Source organism: Hyla sarda, unplaced genomic scaffold (assembly GCF_029499605.1).
Source record: "Hyla sarda isolate aHylSar1 unplaced genomic scaffold, aHylSar1.hap1 scaffold_1078, whole genome shotgun sequence".
Lineage (NCBI taxonomy): Eukaryota > Metazoa > Chordata > Amphibia > Anura > Hylidae > Hyla > Hyla sarda.
In genome coordinates this window covers 1-16,228 of record NW_026607698.1, presented here as the reverse complement: position 1 = coordinate 16,228, position 16,228 = coordinate 1, and the positions used below count along the sequence as shown (strand labels likewise).

General features: G+C 46.2%; 5 non-coding genes and 1 pseudogene across 5 annotated transcripts; all 6 read right to left on the bottom strand.

The window, feature by feature from the left end:
- Positions 1 to 4,774: 4,774 nt before the first annotated feature.
- On the bottom strand, positions 4,775 to 4,965 carry LOC130300435 (U2 spliceosomal RNA). The gene has a single exon (XR_008851301.1). It is a non-coding gene; the product is annotated as a U2 spliceosomal RNA (small nuclear RNA).
- Positions 4,966 to 7,057: 2,092 nt separating this feature from the next.
- LOC130300424 (U2 spliceosomal RNA) lies at positions 7,058 to 7,248 on the bottom strand. The gene has a single exon (XR_008851295.1). It is a non-coding gene; the product is annotated as a U2 spliceosomal RNA (small nuclear RNA).
- A 2,090-nt stretch (positions 7,249 to 9,338) lies between these two features.
- LOC130300428 (U2 spliceosomal RNA) lies at positions 9,339 to 9,521 on the bottom strand. Its single transcript, XR_008851299.1, has one exon. It is a non-coding gene; the product is annotated as a U2 spliceosomal RNA (small nuclear RNA).
- A 692-nt stretch (positions 9,522 to 10,213) lies between these two features.
- On the bottom strand, positions 10,214 to 10,373 carry LOC130300431 (U2 spliceosomal RNA; annotated as a pseudogene).
- A 2,078-nt stretch (positions 10,374 to 12,451) lies between these two features.
- LOC130300413 (U2 spliceosomal RNA) lies at positions 12,452 to 12,642 on the bottom strand. Its single transcript, XR_008851284.1, has one exon. It is a non-coding gene; the product is annotated as a U2 spliceosomal RNA (small nuclear RNA).
- Positions 12,643 to 14,744: 2,102 nt separating this feature from the next.
- LOC130300402 (U2 spliceosomal RNA) lies at positions 14,745 to 14,935 on the bottom strand. Its single transcript, XR_008851273.1, has one exon. It is a non-coding gene; the product is annotated as a U2 spliceosomal RNA (small nuclear RNA).
- Between the last annotated feature and the right edge of the window lie 1,293 nt (positions 14,936 to 16,228).

Sequence of the window (16,228 nt, the reverse complement as noted above, 5' to 3'; positions counted from 1 at the left end):
CAGTCCTCTTCACTTCCTCCTCTCCAATCTCTCTCATCAGAGTCCCATATTCACTACCATCCACCCTCTTATCAAGCACTCTCAACACTTCATCCTGCAAGTCCTCTTCACATTCTTTTACCGCATACAACTCTTCATAAAAATTTTTAACCACACCCAACACAGCTTTACCTTTAACCAGACAGCCATCATCATCATACACTCTTACCATATCCTCTCTCTTCCCAATAACTTTTTTAAAGAAATATCTCGAACATTTCTCATCTTTCTCTAACTTATCAAGTTTTGCTTGATACATCAACTCTTTACCTTTCTCATTCAACCAATTTTTTAGATCACTCTTCACAACCTCAATCTGCTCACCCACACTCCAGCCATACTTCTTTAACTTATTGAGAAACACCAATCTTTTATTCAACCATTCATACTTCTTCTTCCTCCCAGCATTCCGCTTATATCCCTCTCTTTTAAAGAAAACTTTTGTTTGACCCTTAACCCATTCCCACCAACACAATATATCAGGAAAATCATTCTTTTTCTTACACCAACCCCTATACTTATTAACATATCTATCATACACTCCTTCCACTTCCAACAATTTAACATTTAATTTCCATACACCCCTCCCACTCACACAATCTGCATCCAATACTAACTCACAACACACATACTCATGATCCGAATATCCTACTTTTTCTTGCATATAATTCTTACATAACACACCCTTAGACACAAAACACATATCAAGTCTGGAACTATGACTTCCACTATCAGAATAATATGTATCTAACAAAGGACACACTCCACACGCTTCAGCCACATCCTTTAACTTAAAGTCACACACCATACTTTTAAGAATATTCCCAGATACATCCACATTCCCCTCAATTTCACAGTTGAAATCCCCCACCCACACCAAAGGTATTTTACCCGGCAGAAACCTCTTAATTACCTCCAACAACCCCACCCGCTCCTCCCTCCTTACCGGCGCATACACATTTATCAACCTAAATTTAACCCCCTGCACCTTAACCTCCACCATGATACACCTCCCCTCCTCTATTACCACATAACTACAAACTTCAAACTTAAAGCTCTTAAAAAGCACCCCTACCCCATCATTTCTATTATGCCCAGACACCGACCAAACAGCAGGACCATAAGCCCATTCTCCCTTCCCCGGAATATCATTTAGCCCACATTCCTGCAAACAAATAATGTCCGCTTTTTTCCCTGCCAAGTCCTTCAAAATTACTGACCTTCTGACTTTACTTCTGAAGACTCTAACGTTTATAGAACCGACTAAAAAAGACATACCACCATCTTAACAACCCTAAGGAAGAATTTGACAGAAAAGAAGAAAGTTATTTAGGTAGCTTTCCTCAGCGGTGTGGGAGAAGCTTCTCCCGCAGAGCACGCATCCATGTCGCTCTCAGATAGCGGTTGATACCGATTGTCCGTAGCCACCAGCGTCGACTCCATCTGTCCACCAGAAAGCTTCCTGGCCGTCTTCTTGGGGGGACGAAAAAGATCAAAGTCATCCTCTCTCTCTCTATGTCTCTCCTCACGGTCTTCACCCTCAGAAGAAGACCACTCTTCAATTTGCGGCGACTCCTCAGCCGGGGGACTGGGAGCATCCTCAATCTCCCCTTCTTCCACTTGCACCGCCATTTGCTCCTCCTCCACCACCACTTGCTCCTCCACCACCTTCACTTGCTCCTCTACCACCACAGGACTCTGCACCTCTCCAATAATCACGCTCTCTCTTGCAGGAACCACTGCAGCCGCAGCCGCAGCTGCAGCTGCAGCTGCCCTCCTCCTCTCCACCATTTCCTCTTCCATTCTCCTCTCCTCCTCCCTCCTCTTCAACACTGGACAGTTCTTGTACACATGGCCAGCTTCCCCACATAGGTCACAGGTCCTCGGGTGTGGACATGCACCCGCCTCATGCCCCGGTTGCTTACAGTTCCTGCATTTCTTACTGCCAGGGCAGGCCTCCTTCACATGTCCAAACAATAGACAATTTCTACAGAAAGATGGCTGTCCGTAGTAATAGAGATAACCTCTGAAACCAGCAATGGTAAAGTTCGCCGGAGGGTGCTTAACGCCTCCAATGCAATCTCCATCAAGCCGCAACTTCACAAAGAACTTATACGTGCCATTAAATACACCAATGCTGCTTGTCTGCTTAGTACCACCAGCAATAGACTCACAATAGATGCTCAAGAAGTTCTTAATCATAGAGACATCAACAAACGGATTGTACATGTGGATAAACAAAGTCTTTGTCCCCATTTCAAAAAGGGGATAAAAGGACACATCCCGCAAAACCTCACTTCCACTGTTCCGTTTTAAGCACTCATAAAAGTTCTGGCAGTCAGCATCATATAAGAAGGACACGTCATAAATACCTTGGCGCTTGTTCTCCTGGACACAAAAGAGGTCGCTCAAGGAAAATCCTGCCAGTCGCTCCACAATGGTATGGCCGATGTATTCAATGCTGTTTCTTAGACGATCCGTGGTTAGTACCTTGATGCGTACGGTCTTCTCCACTGCAGACATGTTGGATCCAGCCATCTTTCCAAATCTGTCGGTAACGAGTACCACAGTCTTGATCACCTACGCAGCTAGTCGCGGCGCAGTTCACTCGCACCCTCAGCGCCGACCGAGGCAATAAACCCCGATCTTAGCCAAAAGGCCGAGAAGCGATAACCGTGAAAGGGGCGGGCCCAACAAGGTCCCCTTCATGGGCACTATCACTGCTTGCTGTCAGGGAGGCTGCCAGACAATTTTCCATGCACACTCTGGGCTGGGGGGCAGTCAACCACCAGTACACACAGCAGAACCTAAACCCATACCATTATTGCTAAGCAGCAAGACAGGGGCCCATTGCACTCCCACGGGGCCTTTTTAAATGCAATCCATAACCCGGATTTGCCAGGAACCCTTCTTACTCCTCCTACTTGCATGTGACACTGGGCTTAGGATCTGCATAGGAAACACACACACAAGCACACACCTACCTTTGTTGCCTGCAGATGCCTCCTTGGCTGTCCCCAAACGGTATCAAACCAACACCCACGGGAAGCTGTAAGCATAGAGGACATGCCTGCACCCCATTGGACTTACCTGTGTGGGTTAAATCCGGGTTATTTGACAACCTATGGCGGTGATGGTTCTGCTCAGGCAGAGCAGTGCTGATGCTCCTCATAAAGCTGTCGCTGCTGTGAAGGTTCTAGGTGACATCACAAATCCCTATGGTTACATACACAACAAAGCTGGGTTGTTGTTGTTTACACTCTGCAAGGCCTGTGGAAGTGAGTGACATCATAGCACTGTAGTTCTGAGGGTTCTAGATGGATGCAACAATCTCCTGTTGCTTCTATGAAGGCCATAATAGACGACATCACCAAACAGCTCCATAGTCACATACACAGCAAAGGAGAGATGTTGTTTACACCTAGTGATGTCAGTGGTATTGAGTGACATCACAGCACAGTGCTAAGGCTCCTGGGCCTGGACACAGCAGCGGCTGCAATATCTCAACGGAGAATACGTTTATATATATGTGTGTGTGTGCGCGTATATATATATATATATTTCTCCGCCGAAATCACTTTTAAACCCATTTCCACCTTTTTTTCCCTTCTCTTCCTCTTACTTTTTTTTCACGTTTTTTTACGTTTTTCTCCTTTTCGCCTCTTTTCTGGGCGTATTATTCTTCTTTTTCTTCTTTTTTTTCGTCTAATGCATACCCCATCAGTGCAGCAATGCTTATTCAATACCGCCAGCAGATGGAGACACTGGGGGATAATTTTCTAAGGATTTATACTGATTTTTCCTGTCTGAATTTGTCGCACAGAAAGTTGCAGGCCAAATATGTGTGACATTTCTGCGACTTTAGCTTCTAGAGCATTTTTACAACATTATACATAGGTGCTGAATACATAAAAAGCGACTGTTCAGCGACAGACAAGTCGCATCGGCTGAAAGTAGGCCAGAATGTCAGTCCATGTTGGAGCAGGTTTAGATACAGTCTAAAGTATAGATCTCAAAGTCTGTGCACAGAATTTAGCAAGGGCCTCGCACCTTCTGATGCATCAGGTAGGTGCACAATAGCATAGCCTAACCCTCTGTACTTTGGTCTATATTGATGCGGGACATAGACAGCCAGCTGATGACCAATCCATTAGTGCAATGGATGGCTGGAAGCATTTGTCTTTGCCTTTGCAATACCACAGAAGCAATGCATGGTCAATGTACAGCAATGACACACCTGTGTGAACAGCCAGGAGACCCCCCCCCCCCCCCCCCATGTTATGTTACATAGTTACATAGTTAGTACGGTCGAAAAAAGACATATGTCCATCAAGTTCAACCAGGGAATTAAGGGGTAGGGGTGTGGCGCGATATTGGGGAAGGGATGAGATTTTATATTTCTTCATAAGCATTAATCTTATTTTGTCAATTAGGAACATTCAGCACCCACCCGCTATCAAGGCAGCTGCCTATCATGTCATGCCCTACCTGCACAGGTGTGCTGGCTACTCAAATGATCCAATTAAGGAGGCCATTTAGTCAGCAGCAGCAGAAGTCCTGTGCCTGGACGCTCCAACAGCGGCCAGACACAAGCAGAAGCAGCAGAAGCAGCAGCAGCAGCACCACCTTTTGTTTTTTGGCTGCAGCAGCAGCAAGGCCCACAGGGCTGGCTAGCTGGCTAGCCAGCAAGCAGGTAGCAATGAAAGTAGGAATCTTTCTTTTTAACCCTGTAAGGGGGTGGTGCACTGTACCCGAAGATACTGCCATATCGGGTCAATGCATAGGGCGACGGAAGCAAGCTTCGAAATCGGCCCCCGTTCTCAAAAATCCATTTAATATATGGTCCCCAGATAGGGGACGTATCAGATATTAAACTGATAAGAACAGATACTACACTTGATCTTAGCCAAAAGGCCGAGAAGCGATAACCGTGAAAGGGGCGGGCCCAACAAGGTCCCCTTCATGGGCACTATCACTGCTTGCTGTCAGGGAGGCTGCCAGACAATTTTCCATGCACACTCTGGGCTGGGGGGCAGTCAACCACCAGTACACACAGCAGAACCTAAACCCATACCATTATTGCTAAGCAGCAAGACAGGGGCCCATTGCACTCCCACGGGGCCTTTTTAAATGCAATCCATAACCCGGATTTGCCAGGAACCCTTCTTACTCCTCCTACTTGCATGTGACACTGGGCTTAGGATCTGCATAGGAAACACACACACAAGCACACACCTACCTTTGCTGCCTGCAGATGCCTCCTTGGCTGTCCCCAAACGGTATCAAACCAACACCCACGGGAAGCTGTAAGCATAGAGGACATGCCTGCACCCCATTGGACTTACCTGTGTGGGTTAAATCCGGGTTATTTGACAACCTATGGCGGTGATGGTTCTGCTCAGGCAGAGCAGTGCTGATGCTCCTCATAAAGCTGTCGCTGCTGTGAAGGTTCTAGGTGACATCACAAATCCCTATGGTTACATACACAACAAAGCTGGGTTGTTGTTGTTTACACTCTGCAAGGCCTGTGGAAGTGAGTGACATCATAGCACTGTAGTTCTGAGGGTTCTAGATGGATGCAACAATCTCCTGTTGCTTCTATGAAGGCCATAATAGACGACATCACCAAACAGCTCCATAGTCACATACACAGCAAAGGAGAGATGTTGTTTACACCTAGTGATGTCAGTGGTATTGAGTGACATCACAGCACAGTGCTAAGGCTCCTGGGCCTGGACACAGCAGCGGCTGCAATATCTCAACGGAGAATACGTTTATATATATGTGTGTGTGTGCGCGTATATATATATATATATATATATATATATATATATATATATATATATTTCTCCGCCGAAATCACTTTTAAACCCATTTCCACCTTTTTTTCCCTTCTCTTCCTCTTACTTTTTTTTCACGTTTTTTTACGTTTTTCTCCTTTTCGCCTCTTTTCTGGGCGTATTATTCTTCTTTTTCTTCTTTTTTTTCGTCTAATGCATACCCCATCAGTGCAGCAATGCTTATTCAATACCGCCAGCAGATGGAGACACTGGGGGATAATTTTCTAAGGATTTATACTGATTTTTCCTGTCTGAATTTGTCGCACAGAAAGTTGCAGGCCAAATATGTGTGACATTTCTGCGACTTTATCTTCTAGAGCATTTTTACAACATTATACATAGGTGCTGAATACATAAAAAGCGACTGTTCAGCGACAGACAAGTCGCATCGGCTGAAAGTAGGCCAGAATGTCAGTCCATGTTGGAGCAGGTTTAGATACAGTCTAAAGTATAGATCTCAAAGTCTGTGCACAGAATTTAGCAAGGGCCTCGCACCTTCTGATGCATCAGGTAGGTGCACAATAGCATAGCCTAACCCTCTGTACTTTGGTCTATATTGATGCGGGACATAGACAGCCAGCTGATGACCAATCCATTAGTGCAATGGATGGCTGGAAGCATTTGTCTTTGCCTTTGCAATACCACAGAAGCAATGCATGGTCAATGTACAGCAATGACACACCTGTGTGAACAGCCAGGAGACCCCCCCCCCCCCCCCATGTTATGTTACATAGTTACATAGTTAGTACGGTCGAAAAAAGACATATGTCCATCAAGTTCAACCAGGGAATTAAGGGGTAGGGGTGTGGCGCGATATTGGGGAAGGGATGAGATTTTATATTTCTTCATAAGCATTAATCTTATTTTGTCAATTAGGAACATTCAGCACCCACCCGCTATCAAGGCAGCTGCCTATCATGTCATGCCCTACCTGCACAGGTGTGCTGGCTACTCAAATGATCCAATTAAGGAGGCCATTTAGTCAGCAGCAGCAGAAGTCCTGTGCCTGGACGCTCCAACAGCGGCCAGACACAAGCAGAAGCAGCAGAAGCAGCAGCAGCAGCACCACCTTTTGTTTTTTGGCTGCAGCAGCAGCAAGGCCCACAGGGCTGGCTAGCTGGCTAGCCAGCAAGCAGGTAGCAATGAAAGTAGGAATCTTTCTTTTTAACCCTGTAAGGGGGTGGTGCACTGTACCCGAAGATACTGCCATATCGGGTCAATGCATAGGGCGACGGAAGCAAGCTTCGAAATCGGCCCCCGTTCTCAAAAATCCATTTAATATATGGTCCCCAGATAGGGGACGTATCAGATATTAAACTGATAAGAACAGATACTACACTTGATCTTAGCCAAAAGGCCGAGAAGCGATAACCGTGAAAGGGGCGGGCCCAACAAGGTCCCCTTCATGGGCACTATCACTGCTTGCTGTCAGGGAGGCTGCCAGACAATTTTCCATGCACACTCTGGGCTGGGGGGCAGTCAACCACCAGTACACACAGCAGAACCTAAACCCATACCATTATTGCTAAGCAGCAAGACAGGGGCCCATTGCACTCCCACGGGGCCTTTTTAAATGCAATCCATAACCCGGATTTGCCAGGAACCCTTCTTACTCCTCCTACTTGCATGTGACACTGGGCTTAGGATCTGCATAGGAAACACACACACAAGCACACACCTACCTTTGTTGCCTGCAGATGCCTCCTTGGCTGTCCCCAAACGGTATCAAACCAACACCCACGGGAAGCTGTAAGCATAGAGGACATGCCTGCACCCCATTGGACTTACCTGTGTGGGTTAAATCCGGGTTATTTGACAACCTATGGCGGTGATGGTTCTGCTCAGGCAGAGCAGTGCTGATGCTCCTCATAAAGCTGTCGCTGCTGTGAAGGTTCTAGGTGACATCACAAATCCCTATGGTTACATACACAACAAAGCTGGGTTGTTGTTGTTTACACTCTGCAAGGCCTGTGGAAGTGAGTGACATCATAGCACTGTAGTTCTGAGGGTTCTAGATGGATGCAACAATCTCCTGTTGCTTCTATGAAGGCCATAATAGACGACATCACCAAACAGCTCCATAGTCACATACACAGCAAAGGAGAGATGTTGTTTACACCTAGTGATGTCAGTGGTATTGAGTGACATCACAGCACAGTGCTAAGGCTCCTGGGCCTGGACACAGCAGCGGCTGCAATATCTCAACGGAGAATACGTTTATATATATGTGTGTGTGTGCGCGTATATATATATATATATATATATATATATATATATATATATATATATTTCTCCGCCGAAATCACTTTTAAACCCATTTCCACCTTTTTTTCCCTTCTCTTCCTCTTACTTTTTTTCACGTTTTTTTACGTTTTTCTCCTTTTCGCCTCTTTTCTGGGCGTATTATTCTTCTTTTTCTTCTTTTTTTTCGTCTAATGCATACCCCATCAGTGCAGCAATGCTTATTCAATACCGCCAGCAGATGGAGACACTGGGGGATAATTTTCTAAGGATTTATACTGATTTTTCCTGTCTGAATTTGTCGCACAGAAAGTTGCAGGCCAAATATGTGTGACATTTCTGCGACTTTAGCTTCTAGAGCATTTTTACAACATTATACATAGGTGCTGAATACATAAAAAGCGACTGTTCAGCGACAGACAAGTCGCATCGGCTGAAAGTAGGCCAGAATGTCAGTCCATGTTGGAGCAGGTTTAGATACAGTCTAAAGTATAGATCTCAAAGTCTGTGCACAGAATTTAGCAAGGGCCTCGCACCTTCTGATGCATCAGGTAGGTGCACAATAGCATAGCCTAACCCTCTGTACTTTGGTCTATATTGATGCGGGACATAGACAGCCAGCTGATGACCAATCCATTAGTGCAATGGATGGCTGGAAGCATTTGTCTTTGCCTTTGCAATACCACAGAAGCAATGCATGGTCAATGTACAGCAATGACACACCTGTGTGAACAGCCAGGAGACCCCCCCCCCCCCCCATGTTATGTTACATAGTTACATAGTTAGTACGGTCGAAAAAAGACATATGTCCATCAAGTTCAACCAGGGAATTAAGGGGTAGGGGTGTGGCGCGATATTGGGGAAGGGATGAGATTTTATATTTCTTCATAAGCATTAATCTTATTTTGTCAATTAGGAACATTCAGCACCCACCCGCTATCAAGGCAGCTGCCTATCATGTCATGCCCTACCTGCACAGGTGTGCTGGCTACTCAAATGATCCAATTAAAGAGGCCATTTAGTCAGCAGCAGCAGAAGTCCTGTGCCTGGACGCTCCAACAGCGGCCAGACACAAGCAGAAGCAGCAGAAGCAGCAGCAGCAGCACCACCTTTTGTTTTTTGGCTGCAGCAGCAGCAAGGCCCACAGGGCTGGCTAGCTGGCTAGCCAGCAAGCAGGTAGCAATGAAAGTAGGAATCTTTCTTTTTAACCCTGTAAGGGGGTGGTGCACTGTACCCGAAGATACTGCCATATCGGGTCAATGCATAGGGCGACGGAAGCAAGCTTCGAAATCGGCCCCCGTTCTCAAAAATCCATTTAATATATGGTCCCCAGATAGGGGACGTATCAGATATTAAACTGATAAGAACAGATTTTTTTTTTTTTTTTTATCTAAAGCCGAGGAACGTGCTTTCGATTCACCCAAAGTGCAAGAAAAAGTGCAAACGTGTTACACTAAAAAAACGTGCACAAAGGATGCGGTCTATCGCAAGCCCTTCTCCGATAGGAGAGAGGCCCCCCAACAAACCTTACCCTTCGCCTCCGGACCAAAAGGTACCTGCGAGGTTCCAGGTTCGATGTCCCTTTTCGCCGAAGCTACTAGGAGACCACAAATGCTCCCGGCATCCCCCTTGGCGTTAGCCAAGGTATCTGCCCGCAGAGCCGATTACGGTAGGTACCCTGCGAAGCAGGAGTACCCGGGGTGTTTGCAGGGAGGTGCGGAACCTAATGGCCACACACACCTCCCCTAGACCGCCAGGAGGGACACCCAGAAGGGCTACCGCATCCTGACAAATCCTGTGAACACACAACACGCAAAAAGTGACACAGTGAGACAAAAAAGAAATAAATAAGTGAATGTGTGCAGATATACTGCCCGGACATCCGGCCGGATCTATAAAAATTTCTCTGATCCTAGCCAGAAGGCCGGGAATCAAGAGGTGAGTGCCACAAGGTGAAGAGATTATGGTGCCCGTGCTTCAACTCAGTGAGCCTATTCTCCCAGTGAGTTTCGGCACCTCGGGGTCACCACTCCCCGAGGCACAAAAGTACCTCGGCTCTAGACCCTCTCAGCCTCATGGCGAGACCCGGAGGGAACAGGTCACATCGGGGCAGCCGTCGAGCTGATTCCTCAGAACCAGCCCCGGAAAGCCCTGGTACACCTGCATCCTCCATGCAGCACCCATCCCCACCAGCATGAAAACTGATAAGAACAGATACTACACTTGATCTTAGCCAAAAGGCCGAGAAGCGATAACCGTGAAAGGGGCGGGCCCAACAAGGTCCCCTTCATGGGCACTATCACTGCTTGCTGTCAGGGAGGCTGCCAGACAATTTTCCATGCACACTCTGGGCTGGGCGGCAGTCAACCACCAGTACACACAGCAGAACCTAAACCCATACCATTATTGCTAAGCAGCAAGACAGGGGCCCATTGCACTCCCACGGGGCCTTTTTAAATGCAATCCATAACCCGGATTTGCCAGGAACCCTTCTTACTCCTCCTACTTGCATGTGACACTGGGCTTAGGATCTGCATAGGAAACACACACACAAGCACACACCTACCTTTGTTGCCTGCAGATGCCTCCTTGGCTGTCCCCAAACGGTATCAAACCAACACCCACGGGAAGCTGTAAGCATAGAGGACATGCCTGCACCCCATTGGACTTACCTGTGTGGGTTAAATCCGGGTTATTTGACAACCTATGGCGGTGATGGTTCTGCTCAGGCAGAGCAGTGCTGATGCTCCTCATAAAGCTGTCGCTGCTGTGAAGGTTCTAGGTGACATCACAAATCCCTATGGTTACATACACAACAAAGCTGGGTTGTTGTTGTTTACACTCTGCAAGGCCTGTGGAAGTGAGTGACATCATAGCACTGTAGTTCTGAGGGTTCTAGATGGATGCAACAATCTCCTGTTGCTTCTATGAAGGCCATAATAGACGACATCACCAAACAGCTCCATAGTCACATACACAGCAAAGGAGAGATGTTGTTTACACCTAGTGATGTCAGTGGTATTGAGTGACATCACAGCACAGTGCTAAGGCTCCTGGGCCTGGACACAGCAGCGGCTGCAATATCTCAACGGAGAATACGTTTATATATATGTGTGTGTGTGCGCGTATATATATATATATATATATATATATATATATATATTTCTCCGCCGAAATCACTTTTAAACCCATTTCCACCTTTTTTTCCCTTCTCTTCCTCTTACTTTTTTTTCACGTTTTTTTACGTTTTTCTCCTTTTCGCCTCTTTTCTGGGCGTATTATTCTTCTTTTTCTTCTTTTTTTTCGTCTAATGCATACCCCATCAGTGCAGCAATGCTTATTCAATACCGCCAGCAGATGGAGACACTGGGGGATAATTTTCTAAGGATTTATACTGATTTTTCCTGTCTGAATTTGTCGCACAGAAAGTTGCAGGCCAAATATGTGTGACATTTCTGCGACTTTAGCTTCTAGAGCATTTTTACAACATTATACATAGGTGCTGAATACATAAAAAGCGACTGTTCAGCGACAGACAAGTCGCATCGGCTGAAAGTAGGCCAGAATGTCAGTCCATGTTGGAGCAGGTTTAGATACAGTCTAAAGTATAGATCTCAAAGTCTGTGCACAGAATTTAGCAAGGGCCTCGCACCTTCTGATGCATCAGGTAGGTGCACAATAGCATAGCCTAACCCTCTGTACTTTGGTCTATATTGATGCGGGACATAGACAGCCAGCTGATGACCAATCCATTAGTGCAATGGATGGCTGGAAGCATTTGTCTTTGCCTTTGCAATACCACAGAAGCAATGCATGGTCAATGTACAGCAATGACACACCTGTGTGAACAGCCAGGAGACCCCCCCCCCCCCCCATGTTATGTTACATAGTTACATAGTTAGTACGGTCGAAAAAAGACATATGTCCATCAAGTTCAACCAGGGAATTAAGGGGTAGGGGTGTGGCGCGATATTGGGGAAGGGATGAGATTTTATATTTCTTCATAAGCATTAATCTTATTTTGTCAATTAGGAACATTCAGCACCCACCCGCTATCAAGGCAGCTGCCTATCATGTCATGCCCTACCTGCACAGGTGTGCTGGCTACTCAAATGATCCAATTAAGGAGGCCATTTAGTCAGCAGCAGCAGAAGTCCTGTGCCTGGACGCTCCAACAGCGGCCAGACACAAGCAGAAGCAGCAGAAGCAGCAGCAGCACCACCTTTTGTTTTTTGGCTGCAGCAGCAGCAAGGCCCACAGGGCTGGCTAGCTGGCTAGCCAGCAAGCAGGTAGCAATGAAAGTAGGAATCTTTCTTTTTAACCCTGTAAGGGGGTGGTGCACTGTACCCGAAGATACTGCCATATCGGGTCAATGCATAGGGCGACGGAAGCAAGCTTCGAAATCGGCCCCCGTTCTCAAAAATCCATTTAATATATGGTCCCCAGATAGGGGACGTATCAGATATTAAACTGATAAGAACAGATACTACACTTGATCTTAGCCAAAAGGCCGAGAAGCGATAACCGTGAAAGGGGCGGGCCCAACAAGGTCCCCTTCATGGGCACTATCACTGCTTGCTGTCAGGGAGGCTGCCAGACAATTTTCCATGCACACTCTGGGCTGGGGGGCAGTCAACCACCAGTACACACAGCAGAACCTAAACCCATACCATTATTGCTAAGCAGCAAGACAGGGGCCCATTGCACTCCCACGGGGCCTTTTTAAATGCAATCCATAACCCGGATTTGCCAGGAACCCTTCTTACTCCTCCTACTTGCATGTGACACTGGGCTTAGGATCTGCATAGGAAACACACACACAAGCACACACCTACCTTTGTTGCCTGCAGATGCCTCCTTGGCTGTCCCCAAACGGTATCAAACCAACACCCACGGGAAGCTGTAAGCATAGAGGACATGCCTGCACCCCATTGGACTTACCTGTGTGGGTTAAATCCGGGTTATTTGACAACCTATGGCGGTGATGGTTCTGCTCAGGCAGAGCAGTGCTGATGCTCCTCATAAAGCTGTCGCTGCTGTGAAGGTTCTAGGTGACATCACAAATCCCTATGGTTACATACACAACAAAGCTGGGTTGTTGTTGTTTACACTCTGCAAGGCCTGTGGAAGTGAGTGACATCATAGCACTGTAGTTCTGAGGGTTCTAGATGGATGCAACAATCTCCTGTTGCTTCTATGAAGGCCATAATAGACGACATCACCAAACAGCTCCATAGTCACATACACAGCAAAGGAGAGATGTTGTTTACACCTAGTGATGTCAGTGGTATTGAGTGACATCACAGCACAGTGCTAAGGCTCCTGGGCCTGGACACAGCAGCGGCTGCAATATCTCAACGGAGAATACGTTTATATATATGTGTGTGTGTGCGCGTATATATATATATATATATATATATATATATATATATATATATATATATATATTTCTCCGCCGAAATCACTTTTAAACCCATTTCCACCTTTTTTTCCCTTCTCTTCCTCTTACTTTTTTTTCACGTTTTTTTACGTTTTTCTCCTTTTCGCCTCTTTTCTGGGCGTATTATTCTTCTTTTTCTTCTTTTTTTTCGTCTAATGCATACCCCATCAGTGCAGCAATGCTTATTCAATACCGCCAGCAGATGGAGACACTGGGGGATAATTTTCTAAGGATTTATACTGATTTTTCCTGTCTGAATTTGTCGCACAGAAAGTTGCAGGCCAAATATGTGTGACATTTCTGCGACTTTAGCTTCTAGAGCATTTTTACAACATTATACATAGGTGCTGAATACATAAAAAGCGACTGTTCAGCGACAGACAAGTCGCATCGGCTGAAAGTAGGCCAGAATGTCAGTCCATGTTGGAGCAGGTTTAGATACAGTCTAAAGTATAGATCTCAAAGTCTGTGCACAGAATTTAGCAAGGGCCTCGCACCTTCTGATGCATCAGGTAGGTGCACAATAGCATAGCCTAACCCTCTGTACTTTGGTCTATATTGATGCGGGACATAGACAGCCAGCTGATGACCAATCCATTAGTGCAATGGATGGCTGGAAGCATTTGTCTTTGCCTTTGCAATACCACAGAAGCAATGCATGGTCAATGTACAGCAATGACACACCTGTGTGAACAGCCAGGAGACCCCCCCCCCCCCCCCCCCCATGTTATGTTACATAGTTACATAGTTAGTACGGTCGAAAAAAGACATATGTCCATCAAGTTCAACCAGGGAATTAAGGGGTAGGGGTGTGGCGCGATATTGGGGAAGGGATGAGATTTTATATTTCTTCATAAGCATTAATCTTATTTTGTCAATTAGGAACATTCAGCACCCACCCGCTATCAAGGCAGCTGCCTATCATGTCATGCCCTACCTGCACAGGTGTGCTGGCTACTCAAATGATCCAATTAAGGAGGCCATTTAGTCAGCAGCAGCAGAAGTCCTGTGCCTGGACGCTCCAACAGCGGCCAGACACAAGCAGAAGCAGCAGAAGCAGCAGCAGCAGCACCACCTTTTGTTTTTTGGCTGCAGCAGCAGCAAGGCCCACAGGGCTGGCTAGCTGGCTAGCCAGCAAGCAGGTAGCAATGAAAGTAGGAATCTTTCTTTTTAACCCTGTAAGGGGGTGGTGCACTGTACCCGAAGATACTGCCATATCGGGTCAATGCATAGGGCGACGGAAGCAAGCTTCGAAATCGGCCCCCGTTCTCAAAAATCCATTTAATATATGGTCCCCAGATAGGGGACGTATCAGATATTAAACTGATAAGAACAGATACTACACTTGATCTTAGCCAAAAGGCCGAGAAGCGATAACCGTGAAAGGGGCGGGCCCAACAAGGTCCCCTTCATGGGCACTATCACTGCTTGCTGTCAGGGAGGCTGCCAGACAATTTTCCATGCACACTCTGGGCTGGGGGGCAGTCAACCACCAGTACACACAGCAGAACCTAAACCCATACCATTATTGCTAAGCAGCAAGACAGGGGCCCATTGCACTCCCACGGGGCCTTTTTAAATGCAATCCATAACCCGGATTTGCCAGGAACCCTTCTTACTCCTCCTACTTGCATGTGACACTGGGCTTAGGATCTGCATAGGAAACACACACACAAGCACACACCTACCTTTGTTGCCTGCAGATGCCTCCTTGGCTGTCCCCAAACGGTATCAAACCAACACCCACGGGAAGCTGTAAGCATAGAGGACATGCCTGCACCCCATTGGACTTACCTGTGTGGGTTAAATCCGGGTTATTTGACAACCTATGGCGGTGATGGTTCTGCTCAGGCAGAGCAGTGCTGATGCTCCTCATAAAGCTGTCGCTGCTGTGAAGGTTCTAGGTGACATCACAAATCCCTATGGTTACATACACAACAAAGCTGGGTTGTTGTTGTTTACACTCTGCAAGGCCTGTGGAAGTGAGTGACATCATAGCACTGTAGTTCTGAGGGTTCTAGATGGATGCAACAATCTCCTGTTGCTTCTATGAAGGCCATAATAGACGACATCACCAAACAGCTCCATAGTCACATACACAGCAAAGGAGAGATGTTGTTTACACCTAGTGATGTCAGTGGTATTGAGTGACATCACAGCACAGTGCTAAGGCTCCTGGGCCTGGACACAGCAGCGGCTGCAATATCTCAACGGAGAATACGTTTATATATATGTGTGTGTGTGCGCGTATATATATATATATATATATATATATATATATATATATATATATATATTTCTCCGCCGAAATCACTTTTAAACCCATTTCCACCTTTTTTTCCCTTCTCTTCCTCTTACTTTTTTTTCACGTTTTTTTACGTTTTTCTCCTTTTCGCCTCTTTTCTGGGCGTATTATTCTTCTTTTTCTTCTTTTTTTTCGTCTAATGCATACCCCATCAGTGCAGCAATGCTTATTCAATACCGCCAGCAGATGGAGACACTGGGGGATAATTTTCTAAGGATTTATACTGATTTTTCCTGTCTGAATTTGTCGCACAGAAAGTTGCAGGCCAAATATGTGTGACATTTCTGCGACTTTAGCTTCTAGAGCATTTTTACAACATTATACATAGGTGCTGAATACATAAAAAGCGACTGTTCAGCGACA